Here is a 21,334-nt window from a genome sequence, read left to right as displayed (position 1 = left end):
AGATGAAGGTTGGTTCTACACTGTCATAATTGATGATGGGGATGTCTTGCTTTTATTCACTCTACCATGCATTTCAGATAGTCATTATGGTTTCTTACTGATCCAGACCTCTCCTTCCAGATGTTTATAGACAAGACCCACATTTGACAAGTGTGCCAAAACCTGTGCTGGACTTTGTGAAGATTAGGAGACCATATGGGTACAAACAGGTTTTGGCTGATAGGGAATGATGAGCAAAGCATGGGTACATATTTCACACACAGCCTCCAGATTACCATTTCAGGAACAATCTTTAATTAAGCTTCAGAACTAATAAATGCCCAAGTTCTCCAAACACTTTGCTGAGGACACAGCCATAAAAACAAGGCACCTTCCAATAAGAACTTCAGCAATGCATTTTCCAAAGGCTCAAATGGGGGCAAATGAAGATGCAATGACACCAATGAAAGACCCAAAGCTGGGACCAATGGCAAAGCTGGAGTATTTTGTAATTCATAGCTACACAAAGTCAGAGTAATAAACCACTCAATGTGAATAATATCGGTCTATGCTCCATGAAGATCTGCGGTAGCAAGATCTTCGTGGAGCATAGATCTTGTCCCGGGAGAATAGCTCAGCGGCTACTGATCGCCTTTGAAGCAGGACAACACGAAGCTACACAGGTTTGATCCCCGGGTCCGCGCTTAGAAACCTCTGGGTATTTAAGCGCGTTATAAATATGCAACTCAGACAAAAAAAAAACAATTACGCAAACAAAACAATGTAACAGTGCCTCGATGCCCGCAGGCTGTGTGAGCGCTTTAAAAATAAAATGCAAATGCAAGCTATTGAGAATTCAATGTAGAGATGACTAGACACATCAAAATTCCATCTTAGATGAAGGGTATAAAAGGAGAGACAACCAGATGGTAAATGTGAGAATTACTTATTGTTGGAGAATTCCGTACAAGGTGAGGAATGTAGTGATAAGAGAATGGAGAGGTGAGAGCAGGGTGAAGGGGAGAAATTGAAGAGGTGGAGAAAAAAATCATATACAGAGAGTGGAATCCACGGCAGGGAAGGTGAACCATCAAGGGTAGGAAGGAAATGAGTAAATGAAATATCCAAGGAGCTAGCAAGAAGAGAAGGATTGGGTGAAACATGAGCAGAGGGGATGGGGAGGAGGAGCAAAACATCTGAACAAAGTAGAAAGGGTGAAACATCTGAGTTGAAAGAGAAGAGGAAGCAACACATTGGAAGAGAGGAGATGGGAGGTGAAGGTGGAAGGGAGACATCTAAGAAGTGAAGGAGACGAGAAAGAGAGACATCTCTGGAAGAGGGAAGAAGGTGAGAGGGCACAGATGAGCATTTATGAGTAGAGGAAGGAAAAGAGGCATACAAAGACCATTGAGAAAGTGAGGAAGAGGAGGAGGGGAACATCAATATAAAGAGTTGAAAGAGGATGGTGAAGGAAGAGAGAGAAGTGAGGGAAAGAAATGAGTGTCAACTGATGGAGGGAGGAGAGAACTAGAAGGAAGAGAAGAGGCCAAGTGTTGGGAAGTTAAAAAGAGGAGTGCTGCAGTTCTTTAGGACTGGGCCCTGAACTTGCTCCTAAGCTTTTGATGGGCCAAGTCAAGGGCTGGCATTAAGGAGAGAAAACAAACCTATGAGAGGCAGGCTCCAAAGCAGCCTGAGCATGCAGGTGCATTTCCAGGACTGCATTGCTGGGGAAAAGTGGACATACCATGGCATCCAATACTATGTGTAATGCCTGATGCCTGACCCTGTTGGATGACCTACGGTACTGGTATGGTGATAGCTGAGTACAGGAAGACCAATTGAAGGCCCTGACAATCCTTGCATCTTCCTACTAAGGCACAGATCCAAGAGAAAAGTGTTTGAGACACTATAAAAATAAGGAATCTCAGTAACTGTTTTGATTCACCCAGGAAAGCAAAACTTGAACAAAGGGATGCAGGGGAGGACAGATGGTCCTTGAGAGAGCATTAGTTCTACCAGGTCACTGTTCCTAACCCCATCACTTATTGACACCTAATACCTGTGATAACAACAATAAAAGTCTTTAGAAAACTTCTAATTAGTTTTGAATCAGCTCTTGATCCCTTGACTGTCACAGTGCTGAAAGTAAAGTAATTACCTTTTATTAAAACACTTACATGAAAATCACATTAAATATAAGCCTGCAATGACATGCCAATGATAGCTAAAAAAATGAGTATTTCATTTAACATCTGGGGCAACTCATGCTAGATGGGTGATGCTAACAGTTCATCATTGGTGATTGATTACCTGTGGTTGAAGTTGGGGATTGGGGTCCTTCATGGGCCAGGTGTGCAGTTACTTGAGTTACTGCATTGAATTTATTGTAGGTTCTAAAAGCTTAGCCTATGGGAAGGCATGGGCATTTAGAATGAATAAGGAACCAGCATTTAAATTGCTTAACATTGCTTAGTGATACATCCAATAGGGAAGCCACCTTGTGGGCATACGTAGTTGGGGTCAATATGCTATAGTAAACAAAGAAAATGTCCACGCTGCAAACAACTCAATTTGTTTTGCATTTTACAATTATTTAGGGAGGCTAATATCGTGCAAAAAGACACAACGAGTATCTCTCATTTTCAAAGTCACTTTTTATATGCAGTAACAAATATGCATGTTATCATACAGACAAAAGACAAAAAGTATATTTGCATGAAACAGGAGATAAAAGTTTTTATCAAAACAATAACAAATTCAAAGTAGAACAATGAAAAATAATGCAAGGAATAAAGAACAAAAGTAGATCAAAGATGTGCAAGTAATACATTCATTCTTTATAATCCGAATTGTGGGATATTCCTAGGTATTATTAATACCATTGTGTTTTGCATGATAAATTAATATTCATGCTTTTAAATCTGCCTACGTGTCGAAAATCTAAGATTTCACAGTACCCCTTCTTGCCTTCTGGGCATAAGAATACGAATCGGCACGCCAATAGTACTGGCATCCATTAGCGCCTTCCTCAGGGCAGGAAGAAAAAACCCTAGAGGGAGCGGAAAAGAAACTGTTTCAGAATAGTGTTCTGAAAGAGTTCTAAAATATGAGATACTCAGGAGTACATTTAGTAAACTGCCCATTACATTACAAGTCCCCCAATTAACACTTAGCCTGTGCTTCTGGCAGGGTTAGTGGGGGGTTCCAAAATTGTGGGTTCCTCACAGTAGGCACCCAATCTCCTAAGGTCAGCCTGTTGTCCCAATCAGTAGTTTCTACTGGTGGAAATGTATCAAGAGGTAGATATTTTAATTTAAGTTCCATCGCTTAGCAAGCAGCCTTTGAATGCAAAGCATGAGAACAATTGTGTAGCACGTACCATAAGTAAGAAAACAGGTGCCAACATTGCAATGAAAGATACACGATTGTCTTGTTATGAGTCGATACAGATGACATACAGCTCTTCTGGACGTTGTGGATGTAGTGAACAGCCTTGTGAGACAGGATTAGCATGTACACCTTGCAGAGCACAAAAATGAATGCGCACGTTGGATTAAACTACATGTGGGCATTAAGTGCATTACGCAGCAATCGCCATGCGCATGGAAATTGTGGATACTATTTAGTAACGCTTGTACCTTGGCACTGTGTTCCGGCGGTATAGCAGTGTTCATCTTGCAGCAACCAATATGGATCTGTGCACCGTGCAGACAGTCGAATCTCCCATTCTAAGAAGAGTGGTTAAAATGAGACTCTTTTATATAACTGAAAGATCCGATGCCTGAAAACGGGTAGCATGCCAATAATTTGTTGGGCGCTTACCTTATTTCATGATGCTGCAATCTAAGAAGCTGCAAAATGTGAGCGCGGGTCCTTGTGGTCTGACAACCCTCCGTTGTCATGGTATCCTAATGCTATTTCAAGTGTTGTGAAATTCTGCTACAAGTGGCTGCGCGAGGTGCGGCCTATTTTGTTGGTGCGTTGTCAAGTTTACCTACATTCGTTTTCATTATCTCCCTTCACATCTAATTGGTTTGTGATCTCTGCTCCATGTCGATCACAAGCCTGGCCAGCGTTCCCAAGGGGAACAATTAGTATGAGTCCGCTTAAATAAACAAGGACTTTTGTCCAAGTCCATCTGCAAGTTTAAAAGAATAGTAGAATGTTGTTCTGTGTGTCTTACGTTCTTTCATCATGCCGCTAATTAAGCTGCATTTCTCTTGTGCCACTCATTGATACATGCATTGTGTATCCTTGGGTACCATCCATAAGTTCTTAGGTACAGATATCAAGGTAAACACCCAGTTCAATATGGAAAATGCCATGTAACTATGGGTTTTAATAATGTCAAAAGGAGGGGCTATAAGTCTGTTAGCTCATTGACTGAGGACAAGTGTGATGCCAACAGGAATGAATATTGGGTATCTGTGTCTAGACAAGCACATGCAGTGTTTCATTGTCTACGGGCGCTGGATAATCCCTAAGTGTCTTGCATATTTGCTACTGACATGTATGTAGGTAACCAGTATAGTAGGGAGATGGAGTTCAGTCAAAATGGGGGTCAAGATGATTGTTTAAGCATAGAGGTGGTATAAATTCCTCATTGATACCTCTATGGTAGGTGTCCAATCTATATATCCACCAGGCTTCTTTCTGTAGCAAGCTCGCTAGAACATTTGAGGTTTCTGTGACCACATCAAGGACCCCACCATATCATATCATCTGCAGTGTGTTGAAATTCTATATAATGGTTCAGCAGTGGTGCGGTCTCATTCTTGCAACATATCCTTGACCTGTGTTTACAGATTCTTATGTGCACAGATCTGGTTGTCTGGCCAACGTACCTCAATCCACAGGGGCATTCAACACAGTAAATTATCTGTTTCACCTTACAATTTGTAAGGTTACGGAGGGTCCATGTCCATCCGTTAATGCAAAATTACTTTGTCTTTTTAGTAAACCTAAAGTCCTCCAGGTCTGTACAGTTTCTCCTAATCTGTAGATATTGACCGTAAGGAAGGTTCTCACTGAGGAGTTTGGGGTGCTTGCTGGAAAAGTGAAGGAGTGTATTCCTGTCACTTGGTTTACGATAAAGATTACATTTGAGGACACCTGATTCATGTTGGATCCTGATGTCTAGAAAGTTAACTTCTGTTTTGCTGTAATCCATCATGAACTGTATGTTTTGGTTGACATTATTCAGCCAGAGTAGAAACAATTTCATATCTATCTCTGTTCCTTTTCATATGAAGAGAATGTCCTCTATGTATCTTTTCCCATTTAAAATCTGGTTTTGAAAAGGATTTTTGTTGGATAAGATGTTACTGTTTTTGAAATTTGATATAAAGAGGATCGCTAAACTGGGCGCAAAGGCTGCCTCCATAGCCGTCGCTTTGATTTGGAGGTAAAACTGCCCATTGAACGCAAAGTGATTTTTACAGAGTGCTAAGGTCCTAAGTTCAATGATAAAGTTATCACACACTCTGTCTTGTAACCTATACCGGGTAAGATGGTTCCTCATACATTCTATTGGCAGTTCTTGCAGAATGCTTGTACATAATGATTTTATATCCATGGTCACTAGCCAATATCTTGATTGATCAAAAGGTAAATCCTCAAATGTCTGGATGGTGTGTGTAGTGTCTCGAAGATATGTTGTAGTCAGCACGCTAATTGGCTTTAGGAAGGTATCAACAAATTTACAAATGGGTTCTAATATGGACCCACACCCTGAAACAATTGGTCTTCCTGGGGGAGTCTCAACATTTTTGTGAATTTTGGGGAGGGCGTACATCGTTGGTGTACGTCCTTGATTGGTGATCAGGAATTCATATTCTTTTTTGGTTATCCAATTTCAGTCTAGTGCAGACTGGATTACTTCTGCAATCTGTCCTGCAATTTCTTTAGTAGGGTATTTCTTAATTTTCCTATAACTGTCCTCGTCCACAAGCAACGTATTCAGCATTAACAGGTATTGGATGCTGGTCATTAGGACAATCACTCCCCTTTGTCTGCTGGTTTGATTACTATGGACTTGTTTTTGGCAAGTTCAATTAGTGCTTTGTTCTCATCCTTTGTGAGGTTATGTCTATAGTTGTCTTTCTCCTTTCAGAGATTGTTCAAATCTTTCAGAACACATTTCTCTAACGTGATAATCTCTGGGGGTATCTGATTGTTTTGTGGGCAGAATTTGGACAGAGCGTGAAGACCTGAATCGGGTTTACTATCTGCATAGGGTTACTTCTAAAAGAAAGCCTTGAGTCTCATTGTTCTAAAGAACTTGCACATTTCCATTTCTGCTTTGAACCAAACAGCTTGCTAGCAGGTCACAAAGGACAGACCTTTTGAAAGAACCAATGTTTGTGCTGCAGATAGTTCCAACTTTACTATGTTAAAAATTGGCATTGTGAGTTTGCAGTCTCTTAGTGGGGTCGACGTCTGCATGACAATGCACCAACAAACTAGGCCGCGCCTCGGGCAGACACTTGAGGCAGCATTTCACAACACTTGAAATTGCATTAGGACACCATGTCAATGGAGGCTTGTCATACCGCGAGGACGCGCAAATGCATTTCGCAGCTTCTTAGATTGCAGAATCATGAAATAAGTTAAGTGCCCAACAAATTGTCGCCATGCTACCTGTTTCAGGCATCAGATCTTTCTGTTATACAAAAGAGCCTCATTTCGACCACTCTCCACGGAATGAGAGATTCGACTGTCTGCACGACGCACAGATACAAATTGATTGCTGCAAGATAAACACTGCCATAACGCCGTGACACAGCGGCACGGTAGGAGCGTTACTAAATAGTATCCACAATTTCCATGCGCACATCGATTGACGCGTAACGCGCTTAATGCACACATGTAGTTAAATTCCACGTGTGCATTAATTTTTGTGCTCTGCATGGTGTACATAGTAATCCTGGCTCACAGGGCTGTTCACTACATCCTGAACATCCAGAAGAGCTGTACGTCATCTCTATGCAGTGTTCAGGAAGGGAGGAATTCACTGACGGGCCCATAGGTCAGCGCTCACCCTCTAAAACTTGTAAGACAAGATAGCTGCACCATGTGAGGACAGGGAGTGCAGGATTCACTTACTCCAACACGACTCAATAATGAGGACTCAGTAAGTTGGCAAAAGGAAGTCCGTTTAATGACAAGTACATCAAACAGAGAAACAAATGGAAATCAGCAGCATTGCAATCACCTGTCTTGCTCTGACTTCCTCGAACCTCAGTCGAACTGTCATTGTTATAGACAAAACTCGTCATCACTGACGTCTAATTCTATAAAAAATCATCATGCAATATAATTGGTTAGGAAAGGTAACTTAAGTATAGGTTTTATATCGGTATATGATACTAGGGCATTACATCAGGTGTGATGGACGTCACTACAACTACGATGTCTTATTGGTTACAGTATCTATAGGACCCTAGATTACATGGTCCATTGTGATTGGGCAAGTCCCACCCCTGGACATAAATCCCCATTTTAATTAGCGGCATGCAGAATGGACACCAATGTGCCTGGTGTCCCAAGTTTCACCCTGCCTCCCTTCCATCAATCAGTGTTTTAGGGTGATGTGTCAATTAGTTGGCTAAGGATGGCCTCGAAACTGTAGTCTCTTATCGGGAAAAGTTATGGCATCCTCGGGTCCTAGATGACATCAGACGGTGGTACTTTTTTCGCACCTGGCTGGTCACGTGTTAGTTCACCATGAATCTGCTTGAGTTTCCAGCTTTTAGTGCATTTAATTCTGTTTCACCCTTGCCACCTGCATGGGCCCCCCTTATCTTGACCTTCATGAGGCAGGCTGGTATGCTCTGAAGTTTGAGTCTTGTTAGCTGACGCTCTCCTCCCTTTCTCTGGTTGACCTTGATTTCCTGGGCATGAGCCGCTCTTTGTTTAGTTTCGATTACGCTCTGTCCCCTGGCTTGGGCTTGGATATGAAACCCGACTAGTTAGGCCTTGGCCGCCTAGGTATATTTCTGCTTTTACAAAATGGATCCGCACTTGTATAATGTGCCTTATTGAGGTAGATATATGGTTGGCACTTGCCGCTCTATCTTCTTCTAAGCACTGAAAGCGGTATCGATTTCTTAGCATCTTGCGTTTCAAGCCTATTTACACCCGTTTAACAGGTCGGTTGCTTTCATCTTGTCTCGTAGCAACGTTTCCTCACATTTTAACATCACCTCTTCTCTGTGTCCATTATATTTATTTTCGTAGTTACTCGCACTGGCGTGTTATCTTCGATAGCTGCTTTTGTTCATTCACGAGTCTGTTCAGGCCCTTGAGTCATTTCCTCTGCCCTTCCATTCGGGCTCTTTGGTTCTCTTCATGGACCGTCTGTAGGTACTCTTTGTTTCGTATCAGCGGCTGGTACGGCTGTCTGATAGGGTACCATGCTGCCCAGGGTTTTCTGGTTATGGGTGCTTCAACAGGTATGGATCTTCTGATGTATACTGGACAGCGTCCCAGTGCAGCTCTTTGTAGGTTCATATGCTCATCATACATCACATACCTTGGCGAGTACGCTACTGGTACCTTGAAATGAGGGGAAGGGGTGCAGGCCATGTCTGGGACCTCCTCTACACTCCCCCTCCCTGGTCGGTTCGTCGACCACTTCTGCAACCTCCTTTGCATTTATTTCTTTTGATTCTTCGGTGTCATGTTCATCGTCTTTAGGGTTTGTACATGATGGTGTGAATATGTGATCCTTTGGAGTCCATATTTTTATCACTCCCTTCAAACTCCCTGCTGTTTTCACATGTTCGTCTTTGTTCCATGTCATTAGCTGGCATTGTCCATTTGGGCTGCAGTAGATCCATTTCCCCTAAACCTTCTTCGTTTCTTAGGGTATGTGAACCTTGTTCCTTCTGGCGCAAATTTGCTGGCCTTCACAAAGTCTCTTATTTCTTCATCAGTCAGGTCTCTGGGCTTCAACCCTGACTCAACATTAACCATTATTTTCATCCCAATGGCTTTCTTCGCAGTCTTCTGGCACTGTGTAATGATTATCTTGATAACACAGAATCCTAGCAATACCATTGCTAGTAGAGCTCCCAGAAACTTGAATATATCTGCCATCCATTGTGGGACCCATGAGAATAGGTCTCCAAACCAACTGCCGTCGTCCACTTCATCACTTTCATCGATCATCTGGTTTTTCAGGTATGTCAACATGCTTATGGCCTCTGTTAGGGTTCCGTTTTCTTCATCGTGTGATGGAACAAATGTGCAACATAATTCTCTGATTTTTGCACAAACACCTCCATCCATTGCAGTGATCATGTCAAGCACATATCTGTTTTGGAGGGTCATCAGTCTGATTGCTTTCAGCTCTTCTTTGATTGCATTGAATCCTTTTATAGTGGTATTGATGGTCTGCAATAACTCCCATCTGGTTATCTGCAACCATTGAGCATTCATTCCAACTTGGATGTGGGGCAGGAGTAGTTTTGTGAATACTGTTGAGGAGAGGCTGAACAGCCTGTGTTCGTACAGGATTGCATGGAATGCCTCTTCTGATTTGGGAGAAAAGTAATTTTCCCTCTTCATCCTGGATATCAGTTCCACAGATCTCCTTCTTCTAACATGACCATCTGCTTTCAGGAAACTGTCCAACTTCAGGTCATTCTTAGGGATCACTAGCGCGGGAACGTAGACGTTCACTAGTGTGCATATGCCTCCCCAGTTTTTCAGCAGCTTTATATATGCCTTGGATCCACAGGCCCAGTAATAGTCCATAATAACTGCGGTTCCTTGTGTCATTCCTGGAGCTTCAAAGATTCGTCCGCAGTTTTGATTCTTTCCCATCTTCCTTTTGCCATTGTTTCTGAAACACAGTTTCAAGCTCTCCAGTGGCACTATCTGCAGGGGTCCCCCTCTATCTTCGACCCATGTTAGTAACTTTACTAGCTTTGGCCATAGGGGTTTGCACAGTTTTTGAGAGTTTTCTATTGCTTCTTTGCAGGCTCCAAGGACCATCCAAGCTCGGCAGAACATTACTCCTTCTTCCCATCCATTTGGGGAAACCACTGTTCCCCAGATCTGCATTTGGCATCTGTTCTTCCAGATTTGTGCCTCTTCTGCAGTTTTTCCATGAATGTTCAGTCTCGGGTTTGTCACACATCGTGTCCCTGATCCTTCGACATCAGGATTCTCGTATCGGATCACGTGATTCCTGGTGTGTGCCCTGTTTCTTGTTCTAATGTCCTGGACATAGCCATCTTCGTCTGGGTAGTCCTTTTCGGTAGCCCATATCAGTGAAGCATCTCTTACCATAAATTGTCCTCTGGTGTTGCACATTGCTACTTGTGACATACAGTGTGCTGTAGGGACATCAATTTCTACAGCCACGAAGATCTCAGATTTTCCCATGCTGTATGGTAGGTGAGCACAGACAAAGCATTCTCCTTCCGATTGCTTTCGTCCTACTTCCTTCATGTGCTCGTACGATATGTTGTTTCCGAGGTGGGCTGTGCTGTCCAGGTAATCATTAAGTTCATTGGTATCTTCGTGTGGGCTGCTCTTAATTCTCAGCGTTCTTCTGTAGTTTGCTATGATTATTTCTCTAAATGCGTCTGTGCTGCTTTTCGTCTCTGGGTGTCTCAGTGGAGCAGACTGCCTCGACTGCATCGCTGTGGTAGGAAAAGGGTTTCTGTTTCCTACCCTTCCCTTTTGTACAGAGGCGTAGCCAGGATTGTCTAGCAAATGGGGCCTGCTGCTAATGTAGTTGGGCCCACTGCACTGACAAAAATATCTGTAAATACCCACACAGCGCTGCTGAGTGGGCATTTACAGATTTTGGGTGGGCCTTGCCCCTCAGGTCCTACCCTGCCTACGCCTCTGCTTTTGTATGTTGTCATCGACTTCCTCTAACCGCCATTGGCTCCCCAACCTCCCAACGCGTGGTCGTGTTGTAGGCCTGAGGTTTGTTCCTTGCGTTGGAGCAGGTGTGCTTGCTGATATAGTCCCAATAGTCCTGTCTTTCAGTTCCTCGTGCAGTTTCTTTGCTCTGAATATGAAGGGGAACAAATAGTCTATCAGCATTTATGTTTTCTCTGTGAATTACTTTGTGGCTACCTCTGTTCTTTTGAGGGATTTTGCTATTCCCTCTCTCTCTCTATTGTTTCACTTGGCTCCTCTGGGGCACTTCCATTGTTTTCTGGAAATGATTGTTCGGCAGGCAGGCCCTCCCTCTCTGCTGCCTTCATTGGAAGCCCTGTAGCCATTGACACTTGCCCTTGTCTGTGTGCATCCTGTGTGTGGGTGCGTGCAGTAGTCAGTGCAGCGTTTTCATTCATTCCGTGCTGACCCTGTCTCCAGCTTTTCTCTCCATTCATCACCTCAAGTGTGTATGTATCACTGCTAATTACATTTAATTTTAGTTTGTAGGCCCCAGACGTTCATAATCTGGTGGGTGCACTGAGATTGGGACACTTCGTGCACCAATAAAGAAAGCAGTTCTGATTGTTAATGACAGAAAAACAGTAATAATAACTATACATATACACATAATCGTTCGGAACGACAATTTGCAGCATTTTCTTCCAGAGAAGTGGGGGTGCCCTTCGGTTGGGGGTAAAACCAAGTTACTGTTCTGGGCCCCCATTTCGAATGAGTTCATAGTTATTTTATTCCTTATCTTGCTCTGGTCCTGTAGTTCGAGAATTCATTACTATTAAAGTGACGAGTGCTTCTCCAAATGTCCCCCTTCATGTGAGTGACGACGGGAGTCTCTGGGTACTCAGTACAGTTCCTGTGCTAGACTATGGAAAAGGGTTAGGCTAGCAACCCTGGTACATCACATTCATTATGCATATCTATAATAGGTGAGATCCCAGTGCACTCCTCAAACTTGCTTTGGTCCTGAGGACATGCTGGAACTTGCTCAATGCGAAGGAATGAAGAGATGTAACTGCTAAAAATCACACAAAAATAAATTGTTGTAAAAATAAAAATAATAGTGCACATATCAAAAAATAGGAAAAATGAAAAAAATGAAGAAAAGGAAAATAAGATGGTGAAGTTCTTGGGTCCGTTCCTTTCGCTCGGTCTCTCAGCGACAAGTTGAAGAACAGTGTCTCTCTCCTCGATCTACTCCACGGTGAAAAGATGACGAAAAAGGATAAGAAGAAAAATAGAAGGAAAAATAAAAATAAACTAGGAACAAGATGTCGTAATCCTCGTTTCTGCTCTTCTCAACCTGTCCTCGGCGGAAAGTCTTACTGGAATCTCCTTAGGAATTCTCGCTGGATGTTGGACAGCTCCACTTGGAGCAGTATACCGTAGAGAAGTGTGCCCATGTGTGGGGCGTTGGACGGATCCCTAAGGAAGGTGATGACGTCAACATCTGCAGGCCTCCCCACCATACATCTGCAGGCCTCCCCACCATTTCTGGATGGTCTGTGACTAATCTAAACAGGACGTTCTGTGCTAGCCGGGTGTCCTCGGGTGATAGGGACATTTGCCCGGCTTGGCTGTGTCCTGATCACAAGCTTTTCTTTTGATTCCCACAGTCTTTGCACCTTCCTGTTGCGTGGATTACTACCAACTGATTTAATTTAGTCCACAGCTGGCTCAGTTGAGCTAGGTTTCTTGGATCTCTGATATAAGTGCGTGTATCAGTTGTTCTCCCAACGAGCCCTTGGCATTTCTCGATTATTTGGAAGAACAAATTAAACGTGAGTTCATCAATGTCTATTGGCGGTGGAAGCATATGTGCCCTTCTCACTATGCTCTGGTAACTCAGCGAAGACCTCTGCGATGACGGTTAGCAGTCGCCTGATTACTTTTTTGTTAGCTGGATCTTGAATAAAGTCTGTGACACTGGCTTCTCTCCCTATGAGTGATGGGTATGATAACACCACGAGTTGAAAATAGGTTAGCACATCCCACTTGAGACTTCTGCTGTAATGTACCATAAATTCTGTGAACAAAGTCTCAATACTGGTCGCATCAGGATACCGTGTTACACTTCTCAGAGAATATTTTGTTTACATTCTTTCAGAGTCTTCATTCTTTGTACTACTTGGGCATGACGGGCTTTCAAAAGTTTGTTTTATCAGTGTTGTTGTGGCTTTGGATGTGCTTCTCTTTACCCTGCAACTGGGATGTACAGAGTGTTCGTTATGTCCTTATCCCCCTTTGCAAGGGGAACCTGTCCAGTTTCATGCCACAACTTGCATCCGGGTTCTTTGTCTTGGTTTTCTGCTCATGCGTCCTTCTTCCTCGCCATGGATCTTGTCTGCACGTGCTGAGGTTCTTCCCCGTTGTCTGTGGTTTCTTCGCAGTTGGATGCAGCAGGAGGGCTCTCCCCTATATAAGGTTTAATGTCATTTATGAAGATCCATGCCCTTCTGTCCTGGAGCTTGACGGTGGAGGGGGTGCAGTCCTCTATGATGAAAGGGCAATTAAATCTTGGCTCGTCCCACTTCTTCCTGGTAAAGTTCTTCAGAAGCACATCGTCACCAGGGAAGACGAGGGGTGCATGTAGACCTTGTGCGGGGTCCGCTTCAGCACTTCTTGATGTGTTTTGTGCTCCACTGTCCCCTTTTTCGCCGTCACTGCAGCTTGCCTGAAATGACAGAGGCACTGGATGTCATACAGTTAAGGTACTCCTGCATCTTCGTTCCCAGAACCACTCTAGTTGGCTGGGCATCACACCTAGCTCTATCCCGGGGGGTAAGGGGTCTGCATCCTTCTGCCTGTAACTATCTCGTGCGGCGTAATATGATGGTCGGAGCCGGGTTGGTTCCGAAGTGTATACAATGCCAGTGGTAGACAGTGCAGCCATCCCTTTCTTAATGTGAGCTTCAACTTTGCTATCCTCTCCTTTAACAGGCCGTTGAGCCGCTCACATACCCCATTCCCCTCCGGGTGATATGCCGATGAGAACTTGTGCTTTATACCAAGCAACAAGCTGATCTGTTCGAACACTGCATTAACAAAGTGAGCCCCATTATCTGATCTCATTACTTCGCACACCCCCCATCTAGGGAACACTTCCCTCACTAGGAATTTGGCAGCATGGGTAGCGTATGGGTGTGTACAGGGACCTGCTTCTATCCATCTAGAGAATGGACACACCACCACAATTAAATACCTGCACCCGTTGCACACTTGAATCATGTCGATGTAGTCAATATGCAAGTGCTGGAATGCCCATTCGGCCGGGGGATAACTCCTCTCTTAATGTGTGCCGAGCGGTGAGCTGTTGGCAAATAAAGCAGTTCACTATGAAAAATGTAACATGCTCTGCTAAATTCGGTGTGAACCAGTCTTCTGCGAGCGTTGCAGCGAGATTTTATTTTGACATATGGATGGGGTAGTGTAGTTGTTTTAATGCTACCTTTATCAGGTTGACAGGCATCACTGGTTTACCAGTGCTGCTTTGCCTCCACAACCCGTCAGAGGGGTTTAAAGAACACCCTCGACGCTTCCACAAATTTTTCTCTTCCTGAGGTGCCTCCCCTTGGAGTTCCATTAGCTGAGTCTGCCCCATGTTACTATAGGCCTCAGGTGTGGTTCGCGCTACCATCATCCTTTCATGGGTACGTGCCACCTCCACGTCCATGATTATTTCAGTTTTGGATGGCATGCACTTGGCTTCCGTGTCTGCTCCATGGTTTCCATGTGACACGCAATCTGTCCCCTTGGTGTGGGCGGCGCATTTCACGACCGCTATGCCCACTGGGAGCTGTAGTGCTTTTATCAACCTGTGAAGGAAGTGACAGGTGATCGACAGATGTTTTTGAGCTTGTTTGAGAGAATGTGCTCAGTTCAACCAATCGTCCAGCTAGGGGTAGACTTGAAACCCCCCTCTCCTGAGACTCGCTGACACCACCGCCATGAGCTTGGTGAAAACCCTTAGGCGGAGGTCAACCCGAATGGCAGAACTCAAAACTGATAGTGAGAACTGCCAACTGTGAACCTCAGGAACGTCCTGTGCCTGTGATGGATTGTCACATGAAAGTAAGCATTGTGAAGGTCCAATGATACCACCCGGTCTTGGAGTTGGAGAGCCTGAAGGATCTGAGAAAGGGTTACCATCTTGAAATTTTCCTTCCTGAGGAACCTGTTCAAGTTTCTTAAGTCCAAGATGGGTCTCAATCCTCCGTCCTTCTTTGGGATGAGAAAGTAAGGGGAGTACCAACCCTTGTTCCTCTCCGCTACAGGTACATGTTCTATTGCACCTTTCTCTAGCAGGGTTAAAATTTCCTGCAACAGGAGCGGGTCTGGAATTTTGGCAGAGTTGGCTCTCGGTGGATGGTCCTGAGGCCTTTTTAGGAAGGGAAGGCAGTAACCTTGAGCTACTGTTTCCAGTGCCCAAGCATCTGAAGTAATGCCCCGCCATTCTTTCAGATGCTGAGAGATTCTGCCTCCCACTTGGGTTTTGTGTGATAAGGCCTTATAGTGGTTTGGAGGCAGCTGCAAGAGTGACTGAGGGCAAAGATGCCATTCCTGAGGATGGCTTTGAGGTCTTTCCTCATCCACCACGAGTGACATTTCTTTTGCCTCTTTGAAAGGCCTGTCCTCTTACTCTACCAAAAGAGGAGCAGTACCGAAAAAGATGACCCCTCCAGGAAGACAAGCCCGAATAGGGTTTCCTAGGGCTGTCGCATGGAGGCGCTAAGAGATTTAGCTGCCGCTTTTAAGGTCTGTAGTCTTTCTAGACTTTCATCAGCCTTACTACCAAACAGCTTCAAGCCATCAAAATGCATGTTGAGAAGTCTGGCCTGCACATCTGGTGCAAACCCTGACTTCCTCAACCACGCAAATCTGCATAGCACTGTGCTTGTATTCATGGATCTGCTGATACTTTCAGCAGTGTCCAGTCCAGACTGGAGACATTCCCCCATTGCCTCCTTTCCGTCTTTGACAATATTCAGGAAGTCTTCCCTTTCCTTGCCTTCCGGAATATGTGCAGCCACTGCCAAAATACAGTCTCATAGGGTATGCGTGAACCTGGCCAGGGTACAAGTGACATTAGTTGACTTTAAAGCCATGCTACCCGAAGTAAAAACTTTACGGGCCCAAGCATCTACCTTCTTATCCTCTCTATCCGGAGGGATAGTTGGATATGCAGTCTGTCTTGAGGTAGTTGCAGCCTGAATAACCAGACTTTCTGGAGTGGGATGCCTGTTCAAATACTCAGAATTAGAAGTTGAAGTTCTATACTTCTCAGGAAAATTACTGTTTACTGCAGCAATGTTGTCAGGAGCTTCCCAGTTATTTTCTACTGTTCTCTGAAGTGCCCTATGGAAGGGGAGAACTGGATCCTTCTGGGGGCCCCGAACTAGAATGTCCGTCATGTCATCCTGATCAAAGGTGGGTGAGGCTCTACCCCAACCCATATATTCCACTACTCTATTCATTAAACTCCTGTACCCTGAATCTGAATGTTCTGCAGGGCCAGGTCTCGCAAACTATCTCATGTGATGTATCAATGCCACTAGCAGAGTGAAGAGTCTCACACAGGTCTCTCATTTTTGATTCTGGATCTATTAGCTCCTCTGGAACCTGTCTAGTGCCATATTGCACTCCAAAAGGAGAAACCTCCTCATCTTCGGAACCACTTTCTTCAAATATCAAAGACATAGACTTAGAAAAGTCTGATTTTGGTAATGGAGTAAATCTCCTGTCTTGTTCATGAGTTTTTGTCCAGGGAATGGAAGGATCCTTCGATGGTATCTAAGGAATCTTCGACAACACTGATGGAGTCTTCGACAAAGGTGTCAAAGACGCTTTAGGCTTTGATGTCGAAGCTGTCGGTGCCAATGGCATCGACGAAGTCGCAGATATTTTCAATGACTTCTGTTTTTTATGCAGTGTCGGGGAAATACTCAACTCTCGAGGATTCCTCGACGACTTGACGTTGACTTGAGTCTTACTAGTTTCACCCATACTACTGGGTTTCACCACAGTAGTTCCCGACTTCCCTGTGTTGTCCGATGGAGCGATCAGGGTATGGCTCTTTTGAGGCTTCTTTGAGGGGGTCTAGGCCGCATTCTCAAAGACTTCCATCATCTTTTTTCTAAAATCCTCCCATTTTCTTGGGGAATCCAACTTCGTCGGGCATCGTACCGATTCGGTAGATGTATCAGATGATGATGAGGGAGATCTATGTCTCCTTTTAACTCTTTTCAAAGAGGAAGATGAAGAGCGCCTCGATCTACTACGAGATCGGGATCTCTTAGAGTGTTTTTGTGACGCTCCGGGTGTAGAAGGGGTAGATGAAGACGATATTTTCTGAAGAAAATTTTGAAGCGTGCCGTTCGAGAGTGGAGCAATCGGAAAAACGGAACTGAAACCAACGGGTGTGACACGAGCTATTTATACTGATGGTGACGTCGACACGGTACGGAGCCCGTCAAGGGACATTAACACCATGACCTCGTGCACAGCCCCCTCTGCCGAAAAAAAATTCCAAAGCAGCAAAGCTGGCGCATACAAATATCACAAGATGAGGAATACGTGGGAGGACACAATCCATTTGAATGAAGGTATTTCATGTTACTGTACTGCAATGCAGGACTAAGGTCCTGCAGCCTTTGCTGTGTCCTATCCCTCGTCTTTCCCACATCAGCAGTGTCCATTATGTCTCCATGAGGACCCACCCTGAAGAACAAAAGTAGAGCGAAACATCCAGCTCCAAAGTTGCCAGCACACCATGCTTGGAAGTTGGAACTTTAGCCGCTGGGTGCCTAGAGAGTTTTCAAGTAGAGTACAGATTCATTTGTTCGAGACATCCCTATGCTGGCAGCACCTCAATAAAGCTTGCCAATTACTTTTTAACACACATTTCTTGGTTATTAGCAGTGTATATTCTCATATATTACATGGCCACGGTAGTGGCCATGTAGTTATGGTTAAGTTGCTGTTTCCATAGGAAGAGCACTTTTTGGGTGGCTTATAACTTCGCTCTCCCTGGACGGATCCTCACCAAACTTTGCAAAAAAGTATTTGGGTCACTGAATTATTTTGCAAAGTTTGGTGAGGATTCGTCCGGGGGGGGGGGGGGCAAAGTTATAGGGGGGGTCCCAAAACTTTTTTTTTCCCCATACACTGAATGGGAACAAAATTGGCTCGTGCCCACAGCCCAAACCGCTGGACGGATTTCCACCAAATTCGGACCAGGAGCAGCGGCTTGGTACCGAAAGCGCTTCTGTAAATTTGGTTGAAAATCCGTCCAGAAGTTTTTTTTAAAATGACCAAAAAGTAGGTAAAAAAAAATTAGTGATATCTGTATTCGGTTCGCGGACACACTTCCCTGTTTGCTCTGCGGACAGTGTCCTGATTGGCCAATCGTCTTGCGTGATGTTCGCGGACATGCAACGTGTTCGCTGATTGGACGGCGTGGAGCGTGAAGCGCGTCAGATTTTTCGGTAGCGCCCGCCATCTTGGATTCGCGGACGTCCGCGGACAGCGCAGTGAAACTTTGTTCAAAATGTGTATTTTGTAGAGTGTGTTGGTGTGTAGGAGTGTTTGGGGAGGGTGGGAGTGTATGAGATAGGATGAAAGTTGTGTTTTTTATGTGTTAGACGTTCTTTTTGTGTTCGATTTGTTTGCGGACATCATGGGTGTTCTGAAATATTCTAAATAAACTGACTGGGGGGTGTTCTAAGGACTCAATATGTGTCTGTTTTGTTCGCAAGCAAAGTGAAACTGTTCTAAGAACACTCCCGGTGTCCGGGGAGTGTTCGTAGGGGGTGTCCTGAGGACGCTGTCCGTATTGTTCTCTGTCAAGTTGAATGTGTTCTAAGAACACCCGCGGTGTCCTGAAATGTTCGCAAATAAACAAAATGGGGGTGTTCTGAAGACATTTTTGAGAACACTCCCGGTGTCCTGAAATGTTCGTAGGGGGTGTCCTGAGGACGCTGTCCGTATTGTTCTCTGTCAAGTTGAACGTGTTCTAAGAACACCCGCGGTGTCCTGAAATGTTCGCAAATAAACAAAATGGGGGTGTTCTGAAGACATTTTTGAGAACACTCCCGGTGTCCTGAAATGTTCGTAGGGGGTGTCCTGAGGACGCTGTCCGTATTGTTCTCTGTCAAGTTGAATGTGTCCTAAGAACACTCGCGGTGTCCTGAAATGTTTGCAAATAAACAAGATGGTGGTGTTCTGAAGAGGCTTCTAAGAACACTCGCGGTGTCCGGGGAGTGTTCGTAGGGGTTGTCCTGAGGACACTGTCCGTATTGTTCTCTGTCAAGTTGAATGTGTCCTAAGAACACTCGCGGTGTCCTGAAATGTTTGCAAATAAACAAGATGGTGGTGTTCTGAAGACGCTTCTAAGAACACTCGCGGTGTCTGGGGAGTGTTCGTAGGGGGTGTCCTGAGGCGCTGTCCGTATTGTTCTCTGTCAAGTTGAATGTGTTCTAAGAACACCCGCAGTGTCCTGAAATCTTCGCAAATAAACAAAATGGGGGTGTTGTGAAGACGTTTTTGAGAACACTCCCGGTGTCCTGGAATGTTCGTAGGGGGTGTCCTTAGGACGCTGTCCGTATTGTTCGTTGTTAAGTTGAAAGTGTTCTAAGAACTATCGCATTGTTCTGAAATGTTCGTAGGGGGTGTCCTGAAAACGGTGTCCGTATTGTTCGCTGGCAAGTTCAAAGTGTTCTAAGAACACTCACATTGTTCGCGGACATTAAAAGTTTCGCATAGATCATAGTTGAAATGTTTGACTCTATGGATGTGATATGCTGCCGTGGTTGTTGCCAGGGCATAGAGTCTTGGGTGCATGGCCATTTGGCCATGCACCCAAGACTCTATGCCCTGGCAACAACCACCACAGCATATCACATTCATATTTGCTTATAACTTTGGGTGAAAAACAAATGTATAAGGAACAAAGGTATTAGATACTATGGATGTGATATGCTGCTATGGTTGTCCTTATTATTGTATACTTACTGTTTGGTCTAGTAATGGGAGTCCATGTTTTTCTTCTTCATTTCTGTGATAAAAGAAAATAGCATGTTAGTATTAGTATTTTGTAATGACGTATTACATTGTATAAGCAATATACTTTTATTTTTTTTCGACCCTCATATATAGTAGAGTACAAATCAGAGTACTGTGCAATTTGCTCAGTTTCTGTATTTGTTGCTAAAATCATTGGGTCTGTGGGAGAAAAAAAAAATCCAAGTTGGATTAAAAAAAAACCTTTTTCTGTTATGCTACAGTTTATTTGTTTTCAGTGTTCACTTGTTGTTTCTGGCTAATGCTTTATACTTTGCTTTGTTGTATTTTTTTTGGAGCAGTAACAGATTCTTCATTTGTTTTGATATTATACAATTTTGGAGCAGTTAGATACCAATTGGCGTATTCTAACTGTCTATTTTTTTAATATATTTTAGTGGTTTTGATTTATCTATTTGGATATTGTTAAATTTTTTGACAGTTAGATACCAATTGGCGTATTCTAACTGTGTATTTTGTGGCCTAATTTAGTGGTATTCATTTATCTGATTAGTTGTTGTAGAATCTTTGAGCTGTTAGATAGCTTTTGGAGTATTCTAACAGTTTATATTATTTTAACACACATTTATAATTTTGGGACAGTTAGATACCAATTGGCGTATTCCAACTGTCTATTTTTTTAATATATTTTAGTGGTTTTGATTTATCTATTTGGATATTGTTAAATTTTGGGACAGTTAGATACCAATTGGCGTATTCTAACTGTGTATTGTTTGGCCTAATTTAGTGGTATTCATTTATCTGATTAGTTGTTGTAGAATCTTTGAGCAGTTAGATAGCTTTTGGAGTATTCTAACAGTTTATATTTTTTTAACACAAATTCACAAATTTACTTAAAGGTTTAAATACAGTTTATTTATCAATTTTTGGTTTTAAGAACATCAAATAAGCGTTTGTAAGATATGCTGGTAATCTCTGCCTTAGAGTAATGGCACTATCATTACATTCAAACCATCCACATTTCTTTTTTATATATGCAGTGTAGTGCCCTGAATTGGTTGTGGCTTCTGCGTGGTAGATTATACCTATTGTTGTGAAGGTTTTCTTACCAAGTGATATTTGACCATGTGTGAATCCAGTCAGCTTGCAGTTGTTTTTGGTACCATCTGCATTGTAACGTAGAAGCATTAGTATTACGTATTTACTATGTGTTTGTATTACTAACGTGGAGCGATTATCTGAATTGCAGGTAGAGCATAATCTACCATGGTTTGCATTTTGTACAAGTTGCTGAAATGGAATGGATTCACAATTTGGTATTGATATATATATGAAGCGTTCATTGGGGATTTCTTCTTGTGTCACATTGTTGCAGAGAGTGCATGTATGTTTCCACATGTATGAAATCTGAAAGATTTCA

At 43.6% G+C, this 21,334-nt stretch overlaps 1 protein-coding gene across 2 annotated transcripts in view; it reads right to left on the bottom strand.

Annotated features, from left to right (window-relative positions):
- Window positions 1-21,334, bottom strand: part of NRIP3 (nuclear receptor interacting protein 3) — a 738,043-nt gene that overhangs the window by 5,916 nt on the left and 710,793 nt on the right. The window lies entirely within an intron of this gene.

Source organism: Ambystoma mexicanum, chromosome 11 (assembly GCF_040938575.1).
Source record: "Ambystoma mexicanum isolate Mex_15411 chromosome 11, UKY_AmexF1_1, whole genome shotgun sequence".
In the NCBI taxonomy this organism is placed as follows: domain Eukaryota; kingdom Metazoa; phylum Chordata; class Amphibia; order Caudata; family Ambystomatidae; genus Ambystoma; species Ambystoma mexicanum.
Note: the sequence above shows the minus strand (reverse complement) of the source record. Positions and strands in the feature narration are given on the sequence as shown.